The sequence below is a fragment of the Aquarana catesbeiana genome, linkage group LG11 (genome assembly GCF_042186555.1).
Source record: "Aquarana catesbeiana isolate 2022-GZ linkage group LG11, ASM4218655v1, whole genome shotgun sequence".
Taxonomy (NCBI): domain Eukaryota; kingdom Metazoa; phylum Chordata; class Amphibia; order Anura; family Ranidae; genus Aquarana; species Aquarana catesbeiana.
In genome coordinates, this window is record NC_133334.1 from 245,262,880 (window position 1) to 245,276,597 (window position 13,718).

At 45.3% G+C, this 13,718-nt stretch overlaps 1 protein-coding gene across 2 annotated transcripts in view; it reads right to left on the bottom strand.

Annotated features, from left to right (window-relative positions):
* CDH8 (cadherin 8) overlaps positions 1–13,718 on the bottom strand; it is a 655,621-nt gene that overhangs the window by 86,327 nt on the left and 555,576 nt on the right. The window lies entirely within an intron of this gene.

The window sequence follows — 13,718 nt, forward strand, 5'->3', positions numbered from 1 at the left end:
AGGCTGGCCGCTCTGTACCACGGGCGGGACTTTTTACGTTAAAAGTGAGTGATTTATTGCTGTTACCGCCCCGCTGCCTAGCAACCAATCACCCACTTCTTAACTTAAAAAGTCCTGCCCTTTGTCTAGAGCGGCCGCGCTTCATGTTTTGTGTGAATAAGACAGGCAGCGTGGGGAGGGAGCAGTGCAGCGATATTAGAGAAGGCACGGACCTGCCGCACCTGCCATGCTGCCAGGGCCGATCCTAGGATCACAGACGCCTGGGTGCAGAAATATTTTTGGTGCCCCCACATGGGCGTGGTCATCTTACCAACTCCTCCCCTTTACAAATGTTTCTATGGCAACGACTCAAACACAGAGATGCTCCCCTTTGAAGTCTTCGTTACCCTAGGATCCTCCCATGATCTCTTAACAATAAAGAAAATACAGGAAGAGAGTACACTAATGAGACCTGGAGGGGAGTCTCTCTGATGCACACACAGAGGGCTTCTGTTAGAAAGAGCCCCTAGACATAATACGGTCAAAGACTGCAGACATGATACAAGAGACGGTCAGAAACTGCAATCATAGTACAGGAGATGGTCAGAGGCTGAAGAAATGATACAAGAGATGGTCAGAGACTGCAGTTCTTATGGACGTTAGTAGATAATGGCCGAATGGCCCTCTCACCTGACCCAGCGATACAGCAACGGTTCCTCTGATCAGGAGTCAGCTCACTCTGAATTGCCCGTGGCGACTCCGCTGGGTAGTACCCAGATCTGTATTCCTGCAATGACTCCATTCCTTTCTCCTCCAGGGATGGTGCCAGGCTGTGTGGCTTTCCCTCTGGGGGTGCAGGGCAGCGGGGTTCTCTCTCTGATGGTGTTCTCTCAGCACTGCCCTCTCCCTCTGGAGCCCTGGGTGTACTTTCTTGGGTGTAGACCCCCCAGGACAAGCCACCCCTCCCTTCATTAATACAGACCCCCCAGGACAAACGCCCCCTCCATTAGTACAAACCCCCCCAGGACAACCCCCCCTCCATTAGTACAAACCCCCCCAGGATAACCCCCCCCCTCCATTAGTACAGACCCCCCAGGACAAACACCCCTACATTAGTACCGACCCCCCAGGATAACCCCCCTTCATTAGTACAGACCCCCCAGGACAAACCCCCCTCCATTAGTACAGACCCCCCAGGAGAACCCTCCCCCCTCCATTAGTACAGACCCCCCAGGAGAACCCCCCTCCATTAGTACAGACCCCCCAGGACAAACCCCCCCTTCATTAGTGCAGACCCCCCAGGACAACCCCCCCTTCATTAGTACAGACCCCCCAGGACAAACCCCCCCTTCATTAGTACAGACCCCCCAGGACAACTCCCCCTTCATTAGTACAGACCCCCCAGGACAAACCCCCCTCTATTAGTACAGACCCCCCAGGACAACCCCCCCTTCATTAGTACAGACCCCTCAGGACAACCCCCCCTTCATTAGTACAGACCCCCCAGGACAAAACCCCCCTTCACCTGTACTAATGAAGGGGGGTTGTCCTGGGGGGTCTATGCTAATGAATGGGGGGTACTAATGGACAAACCCCCCCTCCATTAGTACAGACCCCCAGGATAACCCCCTTCACTAGTACAGACCCCCCAGGACAAACCCCCCCTTCATTAGTAACAGACCCCCCAGGACAAAACCCCCCTTCATCTGTACTAATGAAGGGGGGTTGTCCTGGGGGGTCTATGCTAATGAATGGGGGGGGTACTAATGGACAAACTCCCCCTCCATTAGTACAGACCCCCAGGACAAGCCCCCTTCACTAGTACAGACCCCCCAGGACAAACCCCCCTTCATTAGTACAGACCCCCCAGGACAACCCCCCTCTTCATTAGTACAGACCCCCGGGACAACCCCCCTCTATTAGTAGAGACCCTCACTCCATTAGTGTACATAAAAACACCCGGGCGGCAGCTGGAGAGGAGAGGACAGTGTGCAGCCGCGACGCCCGGGTGGAGAACAGATGGAGACAGGAGAAAACGTTAGGCACGGACGGACTACCCCGCCCCACCCCACCGCACCGCACAGAGACCAGCTGCTCCGATCTCCGGTGGCTGCTCTCCTTCTCTGACAGGAGGAGGGAGGGGGGACGGGCTTGAGCCTTGAAAAAACAGCAGCGTCGGCGGTGACCTGCGCCTCAGTCTGGACACAGAGAGGAGGAGGGAGAGGAGCACTCTGGCGCTTCAGCGCCCCCACCTCTCTGGCGCCTGGGTGCACTGCATGCTGCTATGTTAGTGTGAGGGGCGGCCGAGAAGTCGCCGCAGGAGTGGCGCTGCCCCTGCAGCACTGCCGCCCCGTGGCCTGGCCTCAGTGGCCTTGTGGGAAATCTGGCCCTGTTTGGAGTCACTCTGCACATGCTCAGTTTGGTGTGTATTGCTATAAGGTTTTTTATTTTCTTGGGAGGGTGCATGTGATCAGCACAGGGCCAATCAGCACTGTTCAGACAGAGAGTCAGGGGTTACTGCAGCCATATAGGACAGTCGAAGTAGAATGAAAACTCCTCCTACAAGCTTTAATCAGACACTGATAGAAGTCACAAGACTGCTATATACTGCTGATGAGAAAAGGTATTTAGCAGTTTATATTTACTAAAATAATTGTTCTGTGTACTGTGGGAGACCAGTTATTGAATGCAGGGTCCTCCTAGCTTTAGTAACACTTTAATATCACTTTAATCACGGGGACATATGAATGTGAAATATGTTAGGTACATGGCTTTGAGTGGGAGTGAGCAGGGTGCTCACATTGTAATAAATCTTGGCTGGAGTTGAACACAACCTGACTGATTGCAGAGAATCAAGGAGGATACAGGCTGGTCTGTGAGCGGTGAAAAAGGAATACTTTTTCTAATTTTAGCAGCTTGGTTTTATAAATGGTTTTAATTTGCATATGATCAGGTATAAGTCCTGGTTCGCATTGATGCTACTTTGAAATTGCGCTACTTCACTCATTTCAAAGTAGAAAGGTCAGTGCGATTTCAGGTGCTACTTGATAGACATCTGTGTGGCTTCATGCACAGATGTCTATTGAAGTCGCACCTGAAATCGGCAAAAGTAGTGCAGGAGCTACTTTTGCAAATCAGTGCGGAGCCGCAAAATCGGTGTCGCACCAATTGGAACAGGGCCATTGCCTCCAAATAGGCTGCAACTTGTCCTGCGATTTGATCTCTCAAATCGCATGACAAATCGCTCCAATGTGAACCTAGGCTAACTGAATTTTTTGTCACTATTCATCATGTTTCAGGGGTCACTGAGACCCCAAAATGTGTTGAACATTCATGATAAAATAGTTCCATTATAACCAATTCCGTTATACTTTATAATGCTGTTGATCTGTGTTGGCACTCATTTATCAATTGTGCTTCAAGTTTTCTGTATCCAGAAAACAGGGTCTAGGGCAGGGGTCTCCAAACTGCGGCCCGAGGGCCAGATGTGGCCCTTTGCGAGCCTTCATCCACGCCTTGGGGCACTATTGCTCCTAATGATATGAGGCACTATTCCTCCCAATGACACCAAGAAAGGGCCACTATTTCTTCCACTAATACCAATGGTGGAGCCTTATCCCTCTTTTTACTGACCACCAACACTGAGGCGGTGTTTATTCTCACTGATGCCTGACCCCGGGACATTTTCTACCCCCACTGGTCAGAATCTGGCCCCCCTGAAGTCTGAAGGACAGTAAACTGGCCCTTTGCTTGAAAAGTTTGGAGACCACTGGTCTAGGGCATGGTGGTAGATTGCAGACTGAAGCATCCTGAGGAGCTGACTAGAGGTCTCTGGTAAAGCTCATAGTGTCCACCAAAAAAGAAAACAGAGGGAAGTGGGAGAGCCACTATAGTGTAGTAGATTAATTATGAAACAAGGGTAAAATGCTTCTGCAATAAAAGGAAAACAATGGAAAAATGGACTTATAACTGTTTAGACTGTGGTCACCCAGCAAGGGAGGAAACATGTGGGCTTCCTAGTTTGTGGGTGGAGAAAACCTGTCTCCATGCAGGGTCAGTGTGGTTGCTCTCTATGCCTCGGGCATTCCCATCCTGGGTGCTCGTGGGGTTCTCAGGTGGGTGAGCGAAGAGTCAGCGTAAAAAAGCCCACAGGTATTTCAACCGGCAGAGGCACCTTATGTGGTTATTCAAAGGCCAGGCACAAGTGGCCTGCTATTATAAAACCTCCAATGACTTTATTACACTGAATTAAACATGTTTCATGGCTTTAAATTGCCACTTCTTCAGTTCAAGGTGTTACAATTGTGTTTGTGGCAATGATGTCCTCTAGGTCAGTGGTTCTTAACCCTGTCCTCAAGTACCCCCAACAGCAGGGCCGGTGCTACCACTAGGTAAACTAGGCAGCCGGCTGCCTAGTGCGCCCTGCTACCTAGGGCGCCCGGCCACTGGTGTTCCTACTCTCTTCTCTCAGCATCAGCAGGCAGCCACCGCTCCATTCACTCATAGTCTCAGAGGCTCAGCGGCGGTGGAGGACTGTGTCTGTGTCCAAACTCCCAAATGAATGGAAGCAAGCAAACATTCATTGATGGGCGCTGGTGAGGCTGCATTTGATGGGCGCTGGTGAGGTTGCATTGATGGGCGCTGGTGGGGCTGCATTAATGGGCACTGGTGAGGCTGCATTTGATGGGCGCTGGTGGGGCTGCATTAATGGGCACTGGTGAGGCTGCATTTGATGGGCGCTGGTGAGGCTGCATTTGATGGGCGCTGGTGAGGCTGCATTTGATGGGTAATTCATTAAAAAGGTGGGGTTTACATGGGCAGGGAAAAAGGGGTGGAGCCAGGGGGGCGGCAAAATGAGGTTTCGCCTATGGTGTCAAAAATCCTTGGACCACCCCTACCCAACAGGCCAGGTTTTGGTAATTTCTCTAAGACAAAATAGCTGTCCAAAATACCAAGCCATTGACTCTGATTTAAAGCACCTGTAAAAGATAAAGGAAAACCTGCAAACATGACCTGCTGGGGGTACTTAACCACTTGCCGACCACCACATGTACAGATACGTCGGCAGAATGGCATGGACAGGCAAATGGGCGTACAGGTATGTCCCTTTAAATTAGCTGCGTGTGGTCGCGTGCGCACCAGCGGGCGGCACGCGCGACCCTGCCGCAAGCTCCGTGAGTGTGATCATGGGTCCCGCAGACTCAATGTCCACGGGGAAACCCGCGATCGTCTCATGGAGAGGAAGAACAGGGAAATGCTGATGTAAACAAGCATTTCCCTGTTCTGCCTAGTGACAATAACACTGATCACTGTTCCCTGTAATTGGGAGCGGTGATCAGTGTCACGTCACAAGTAGTCCCTCCCCCCCACAGTTAGAATCACCCCCTAGGACACACTTAACCCCTGCAGCACCCCCTCCTGGTTAACCCCATTCACTGCCAGTCACATTTACACAGTAATCAATGCATTTTTAATCGCACTGATAGCTGTATAAATGTGAATGGTCCCAAAATAGTGCCAAAAGTGTCCGATCTGTCCGCCATATTGTCGCAGTCACGATAAAAATCGCAGATTGCCGCCATTACTAGTAAAAAAAAATATTAATAAAAATGCCATAAAACTATCCCCTATTTTGTAGACGATATAACTTTTGCGCAAACCAATCAATAAACGCTTATTGCATTTTTTTTTACCAAAAATATGTAGAAGAATATGTATCAGCCTAAACTGAGGAAAAAAATGTTTTTTTTATATATTTTTTGGGGATTTTTATTATAGCAAAAAGTATAAAATAATGTGTTTTTTTTCAAAATTGTCGCTCTTTTTTTGTTTATAGGGCAAATAATAAAAACTGCAGAGGTGATCAAATACCACCAAAAGAAAGCTCTATTTGTGGGGGAAAAAGGACATCAATTTTGTTTGAGAACAACGTCACACAACCGCGCAATTGTCAGTTAAAGCGACGCAGTGCCAAATCGCAAAAAGTGCTCTGGTCTTTGGCCAGCCAAATGGTCCGATGCTGAAGTGGTTAAGGACAGGGTTGAGAACCACTGCTCTAGGTGGATCACATCACAGGCGATTGTTTGTGCTGCCTATAAGTAGCGCGTGTTCTACAGCCGCCCCTTCTAGGGGAGGTGAGCTCCAAGCCTTGCAGTGTGGTGTTGTAAGTCTTGAAGCGCACCTTCCCCCTATTGTCTGGCTGTAAGACAGTTCAAGGTAGTACAGGGGTGACTGAGAGGAACGCAGCAGGCTGTTTTGAGTGTAAAACAAAAAACAAAATAATATGGTGCGCTATAATCAACCTCCCACCATACTGACTAAATAATTCAAATTAAACGTGATCAGTTACTCAGCGCTTATTATGGAATGGTCAGATGTTTTAGAGATAACGCTCCTCACACTGCATCTGCTGTGCTGACACTCACACACATTAGATGTCGTCACTGGCTCCTTCCGATGCGTTGCGTCACATGTCAGGTGACGTTTTCAAGGGTCTCTTTTTATATACACTGTTTTGAGTGTAAACCAATAAATTAATTTGGACTTTTTTGTTTTTTTTGTCTCGCGCTCCATCCATTGGTGCCTTTTTTTTTTTTTTAGTATCAGGGAACAGATTGCTCCTATATCAAACAGCTTCTACTTTTGGAAAATATATGAAAATATCTGTACTTCAAGGCAATCTGCCAAACACAGGCCAAACTTCAAGTTTTTTTCATTATCTGTATTTCAATAGGTTTTTTATGTTTTGTCTGCTATCAAATTACATCTGGTCTATCGGACCCCAGTTCAATTTACAAAAATCCCCCATTGCTGGATACAATATTTTTGTCAACAATTCCTACCGTGACCTTTCTGTCTCATTTATGTAGGAAGACATACCAATGTTCTATCCGAGTTGCAATGCCACTGCCATGCAAAAGATTATTGAAATATGATATATGTATAATTACATGAAATTAAACATAAAGTTTAAATCAAAACCCAACTGTAGCCAGTTTTTTCAATGTTTGGCTAGAGGGAGAAAAGGAGGGATGTTCCCTCACACCCTGTTACACCCGATCACACAGGACACCACCAGGACTGGGAATGAAAAATAAATCCCCTCAATGGTACATGTGCACACCGAAATATTTTGTTTCGGAATTTCGTTTTCGTCTGAAAAATACATTTATTTTGTTACAGGCATACCCCACTTTTAAGTACACAATGGGGTATATTTACTAAAGCTGGAAAGTGCAAAATCAGGCTCACTTCTGCATATAAACCAATGTGCTTCCATGTATTATTACCAAAGTTTAATTGAACAAGCTGGGGTTAGAAGCTCATTGGTTTCTATGCAGAAGTGAGTCTGATTTTGCACTTTCCAGCGTTAGTAAATAAACCCCATTGTGTACTTAAAAGTGGGGTATGCCTGTACTCCCGAAATTCATTTTTATTTATTTTGTTTCGTTAAAAAATGCATTCGTCCGAAAATCCAAAATAATTAAGGTTGAATCTGTCATTGAAGGCTTATGGTGTCTGTCGAATGTTCTAAGAAGATTCCACGGAGCAGCTAAACTGTAGGACGCCGCAATCGTACATTTCTGGTTCGAATGTTCTGCCTACAAGCTATAGTAGAATTCTAATGTTGTATGACACTAGTAATAATTATATTTATTAATTATTATTACTAGTCAACCAACATTAGGATTCTTCTATAGCCTATGGGCGGAGCATTTGACCATATATGTCCGCTCGCGGCGACTGCTTCGTCGAATCTTCATGTCAAATCTTTTCTCTCTATATCGAATAATCTTGGATTAATAGAGTTAGGTTAGGCACATTCAACATTTTTGCTATTGTCTCTATAATGTTGAATCTTTTCTCTCTATGTCGAATCTTTTCTCTTTATGTAGAATAATCTTGTACTAAGGCCCCTTTCACACTGGGGCGGAGGTTGTTGTCGGTGGTATAGCGGCGCTTTACTGTCGGTATTCGGCCGCTAGCGGGGCGGTTCTACCCCCCTGCTAGCAGCCAAGAAAGGGTTAAAACCACCGCAAAGCGCCTCTGCAGAGGCGCTTTGCCGGCGGTATAGCCGCGCCGTCTCATTGATTTCAATGGGCAGGAGCGGTGAAGGAGCAGTGTATACGCTCCGAAGATGCTGCTAGCAGGACTTTTTTTCCCGTCCTGCTAGCGCACCGCTCCAGTGTGAAAGCCCTCAGGGCTTTCACACTGGAATTAAAGCAGCAGCACTTTCGGGTCGGTTTGCAGGCGCAATTATTAGCGCAATAGCGCCTGCAAACCGCCCCAGTGTGAAAGGACCCTAATAGAGTTAAGGTTAGGCACATTCGACCACAGGTTCGATGGACACAAATCGCTATTGTCAGTGTCATGTCAAATCTCCTATCTATATCAAACTGTTGTCGCAACGAAAACGAAAATAAAGCATTTGTTTGTCGGATCTTTCGGTTTTCGGACTCTGCACATTCGTTATCGTTTATTAAAACGATAACGAAAATACTGAAATTCGGACGAAAATGCATTCGGATGAAAACGAATGCACATGTCTACTCAATGGTGGCAAAGATAGCTAAAATTGACATGGGTTCCAAATCGATCTCTTTCAATTACTAAAAATAATATATGGAGCTGAGTTTTAAAATAAACAGTTGTTCAGGGATAAAAATGTAGACTTTATATATGTTCTTCTATTTGCTGAGAGCTATACTTTCAATTTTTTACTTTGCACAATAAGGTCAGTAGATGCATTCAAGTACCAGCTGCTATCGACCAGACTGATGTGTATTTTCTTCTAGGATTGCAAGGTTTTTAAGAGCACATATAGCATTTCCATGTGGATCTTTACAGCGGTCAAGCACGTACCTCTTAACGGATGTGCATTAGCCCTCTGTCAGTGAATTACAACCCTTTCAAACTCCCATAGGTTCACTCTTGTGCTCTAGGTAGACCACATGCAGTAGAAGCCTAGGGGTATTTTGAAAGCTCCGTAACTCAACAATAAAACCCCATTACATCAGTATACTAAAAGGCACTACAACCAACATTATTCATAAAAAATGTATCATCTCTCAAAATTAGTTCACTGATGGAGGATTTTGCCATCTTCAATTTTAAAGGATGTTAACCACAGGGAGCAGAAAAGTGAATGGAAAGATAAGACAGATTAAAAAAAAAAAAAAAAGAAAAACACGGTACAATAAATTGTTATTTTTCTCTCTGCTTGTGATGTCTTCTGATAATTGGCTAATAATTATTACAGTCACATAGAGTGTGTTCCCAGGATGCCCACAGTTGATGATGTATGAAAGGAATGTAAATGGACAGAACAAGACATATGGATCTGTTAAATAAAAATGCATGAGCTGAATCAAGGCTGACCCAATTATTGGCAGGGTAATTGATACTCTGCCTTTTTTTGCTGCAATATGCCAGCCATGCACAGATATAATGTTGAGACTGAACTGAGAGAAGCAGACAGTTTTTTCGCCAGATAAGGACTATGATTGACCATGATTGAGGAAACAGGCAAATGTTTAAATGCAACTCACTTACTGTTTTTTACTACCAGAATAGCAGAATGGTGTCACTCAGATATTATAAAATGTCTTAAATTATAAAAGAATAATGTCAGTCCTTAGCTTCGGTGACTTCAATAGTTTTCTGTTTTTAAGCTTTTGTTCTCTTTATTTTCACCTGGTGATCCTGCCAGTAAAACACTTCCTGTCTGGAGGTGACAATGCTAACTCACTGTACTGTATCCATGAAGGAGCAGTGTTGTCAGTTTTGAATGGGAGTTGGTAAAATTACAGAACACCCCAGATGTTATATATATATATATATATATATATATATATATATATATATATATACAATATATACCTATTGCCAAAATTATTGGGACGCCTGCCTTTACATGCACATGAACTTTAATGGCATCCCAGTAAAGGCAAAGTCAATATAGAGTTGCCCACCCTTTGCAGCTATAACAGCTTCAACTCTTCTGGGAAGGCTGTCTACAAGGTTTAGGAGTGTGTCTATGGGAATGTTCCAGAAGCACATTTGTGAGTTCAGACGCTGATGTTGGACGAGAAGGCCTGGCTCACATTCTCCGCTCAACCTCAACCTGATAGGACACCTTTGGAATGAATTAAAGTGGAGACTGTGAGCCAGGCCTTCTTGTCCAACATCAGTGCCTGACCTCACAAATGCGCATCTGGAAGAATGGTCAAATATTCTCATAGACACACTCCTAAACCTTGTGGACAGCCTTCCCAGAAGAGTTGAAGCTGTTTTTTATTATTTTTGGTAATATAGTGTATATATATAGATATATATAGATATATATATATATATTATATACAGGGCTTTTTTTCTGAGATAATAGGTGCAGGAACTAAACCACGACCCCCTAAAACTCCCCAACACACACACACACACACACATCCTCCAAACCGCATCAAAGAGTGGGTGTGGTCAAATTTCACTAACAGTGGGGGGATCCTAAAGGGGTACTAAATTCCAGGAGTGCATTAGATACCAAGTGCAGATTTCAGGGGGGGTACACACAGAGTGCGGAGTTCAGGAGTGCGCTATGTGTAGAGTTCAGGGGTATGCTACGTACATACTGTAGAGTTCAGCCTTCTTCCACAGCTGCATCCCCTATCCACATCTCACTTTCACCCCTCTTTAGCTCGGACCTCTGCATGCAACCCCACCCGACTGCCCCCACCCCCCCCCCTCCTTAAAAGCTCCACCATCTTCCACATGTTTTACTTTTGTTTCTTTTTTAAGATGAAAAACCCATCCGGCTCTAGTACCTCCCCGTATATTGTCAGTGGCTCTGCCTCTCTCACTTGCACTGAGATCATCTAGTGGGGGTGTCGGCATCCGAACTGTACCCTGGGCACCTGCATCTCCCTTGTCCTCATCCTGCACTCAGTGGGAGTCGCTCAGAAGGTCAGATCTGTGGGAGCCCTTGGGAGTCAAGCTGTCACTTGTAAACACAGAAGCCGAAATTCTGTGTTTACAAGTGTAAGTGGTAGGCAGGGAGCAGAGGGCCTGGGCCAGAGGTGGTGGAACTGAGCTCCACCAAGTGCCAGCTGAAAAAAAGCTATATATATATATAAAATTTTAAAGGTATATTTAATACACCAGTGAGTGTAAAAACACTTTAAACCTCGCCACTTACAAACTTTACATCTAGGCAACATATAGCAAAGTCTATATAAAATAGAGCAAAATGGGACCACACTTTTAGATCGCTCTTTCCCATCAATAAAGTGACATAAATCATCAGCCAATGACTTCTGTCTAGTTCTTAGATATGAATTATATGCTCCATATCCCACACTCTCAAAGAATAAAATTGATCAGCAGCTGAAAACAACTCAAATATCACAATGCATGAATGGGGAATAATAGTCTGCAATAGAGTACTATTAAATTAATCACAATAGACTTCAATATCTTTTTAGGTCACATGACCTCCCAATTTACTAAATTAGTCACCTGGAAGTCAAAGCCAAAGGGTCTTATCACAGTAAGTCTTTGATTCCCCATCCTCACATTAACTAACTACCGTAACTACAAACAAGTACTGCAAGGAACCTTTGACATACTACTTAAGCTCTCAGCAACAAAAAGAAATTGCATACATCACTGAAATAATGTACCTAATTTTTATCTTGGCTAGCCATATCCCTTTAAGGGAAGACATTACCCTTTCAATATATTTTCTTCTTCATGTTCAGAATGAAAAATAAACATAGGGGGAGATTTACTAAAACTGGAGCACACAGAATTTTCTGCAGCTGTGCATAGTAACCAATCAGCTTCCAAGTTTTATTGTCAAAGCTTAATTTAACAAGCTAGAAGCAGTTTGGTTACTATGTACAGCTGCACCAGATTCCGTGTGCAATAGTTTTAGTAAATCTCTGCCATACTGTATATTAGCCAGGTATTATATTTAAAGTGGTTGTAAAGTCACTACTGAGAAATCCAGTTAACCCCTCCCTTACAGGAAGATATAATGTGCAGTATCTGTGTTTTTTCAAAACCAATCTGCAAAATACCTTATTTTACCTCACCGCTGGGTGCAATTCACGTGATCTGCCAGCGCTCTCCTTCCCTAATCCGAGCACTACAGCGGGAGGGGCTGAGATTCCCCGCAGACGTCAGCTGGGAGGAGAGCGGCGGGAGGTCACGTGAGTGAGGGGATTACAGGATTTTTCAGTAGTAATTTTACAGCTTTAGAAGCAGAAGGGGCAAGGAGGAGATGGATCACACACAGACTGCCAAGCTGACAGGCAGGGAGGGAGAGGAAAAGAGACTGTGGGATGATGCAGGCACGTAACCCGACCATGGTAATCAGGGATCAGCAGCCATGATTACCATGGTCAACACACTAAAGGGAACACAGGAACAGGCAGAATCAACCAGGTTTTTTAGAACATGGAGAGGGACAAATGACACAGCACAAGCCCTATTCCATGTATCCTGCTTTAAAGGGGTTGTAAACGTGTTTTTTCACCTTAATGCATCCAAAACTTCTGACACTGATTGGCCCCCCAGCCCCCCCCCCCCCGTTTTACTCACCTGAGCCCGTTCGTACCCCCCGCAGAGACGCGCTGTACCTCTCTGCCCGGGTTTCTCAGCTCTTGATTAGATAGTTTGATAGCAGTGCAGCCATTGGCTGTCAATCAAGTCCAATGACTTGGGCATCGGGGGAGGGGCCGAATCCGGTATTCTGTGTCTATGGACGCAAATGTTGGACTCAGGAGCGATGATTGGGGCCACACTGTGCAAAACAAACTGCACAGTGGAGGTAAGTATGATATGTTTGTTATTTTTTAAAAATAACGAGGGTTACAACCACTTTAAAGCAGATCTACTATTTTTCTTGAAACTGACAAACTACTACTGAGTCATGGGACCAACCTGTTTATTTAGTCTTCTGGTCTTCAGATTTATTCATAACACATACACACAGAGACACACATACAACTCAATAGATGAGGTATAGACTCCTCTTCCTGTCTGATATTCCATAGTGATCTGTACGGATTTTCAAATAGACAGAGAATGTCAGAGCCCAAGCAGAGCTGGGCTTTCTGATTTTAAAGCACGGCAAGATCTACCAACAAACTGCTTTAGAAGCATCTTGTATCAGTTGCGGCCCATCCATAAGGGACACAGCCCCCAAATCTATGTGCCCGACCCCTAATCTACTTGCAAGGCGATGGGCGCATGGACTTCAATGGTTTTTTTTTGTTTGTTTGTTTTTTTATTGGAAGCCTGAGGCTCTAACTGGCTTCAAAAAAGGGTGGGCTTGGGGTGAGTCCACCCAGATGTGTCACAATAGCAAATTCATATTCGCTAATGTCTTCCTGATTCTCCTCCTGGCCAATCAAGAAGCGGGTCTTAAGACTTGATTGTCTGAGAGGCAAGGCGACTGTATTGGCTGCCAAGGAGGAAGCCGCAGAGGAGAAGGAGATGCAGAGGAAGCCGCTGTGAAGCCGCCGAGGAGGAGGAGAAACAGGAAGGAGTCAAAGTTGCCCGCCACCTAGATAGGGAAAGTGCGGGGCTGATGGGCAAAGGAGCAAGCAACGGGGGGGTTTGACCGATCGACAGACCGGGGTGGCAAGGGGTTTCTTTGCAACCCCCCAAAAAATGGAGCACCAGCTGCCACTGATGTTCAAGTATAAATATAAACTGTTAAACAAATAATGAAACCATTTACA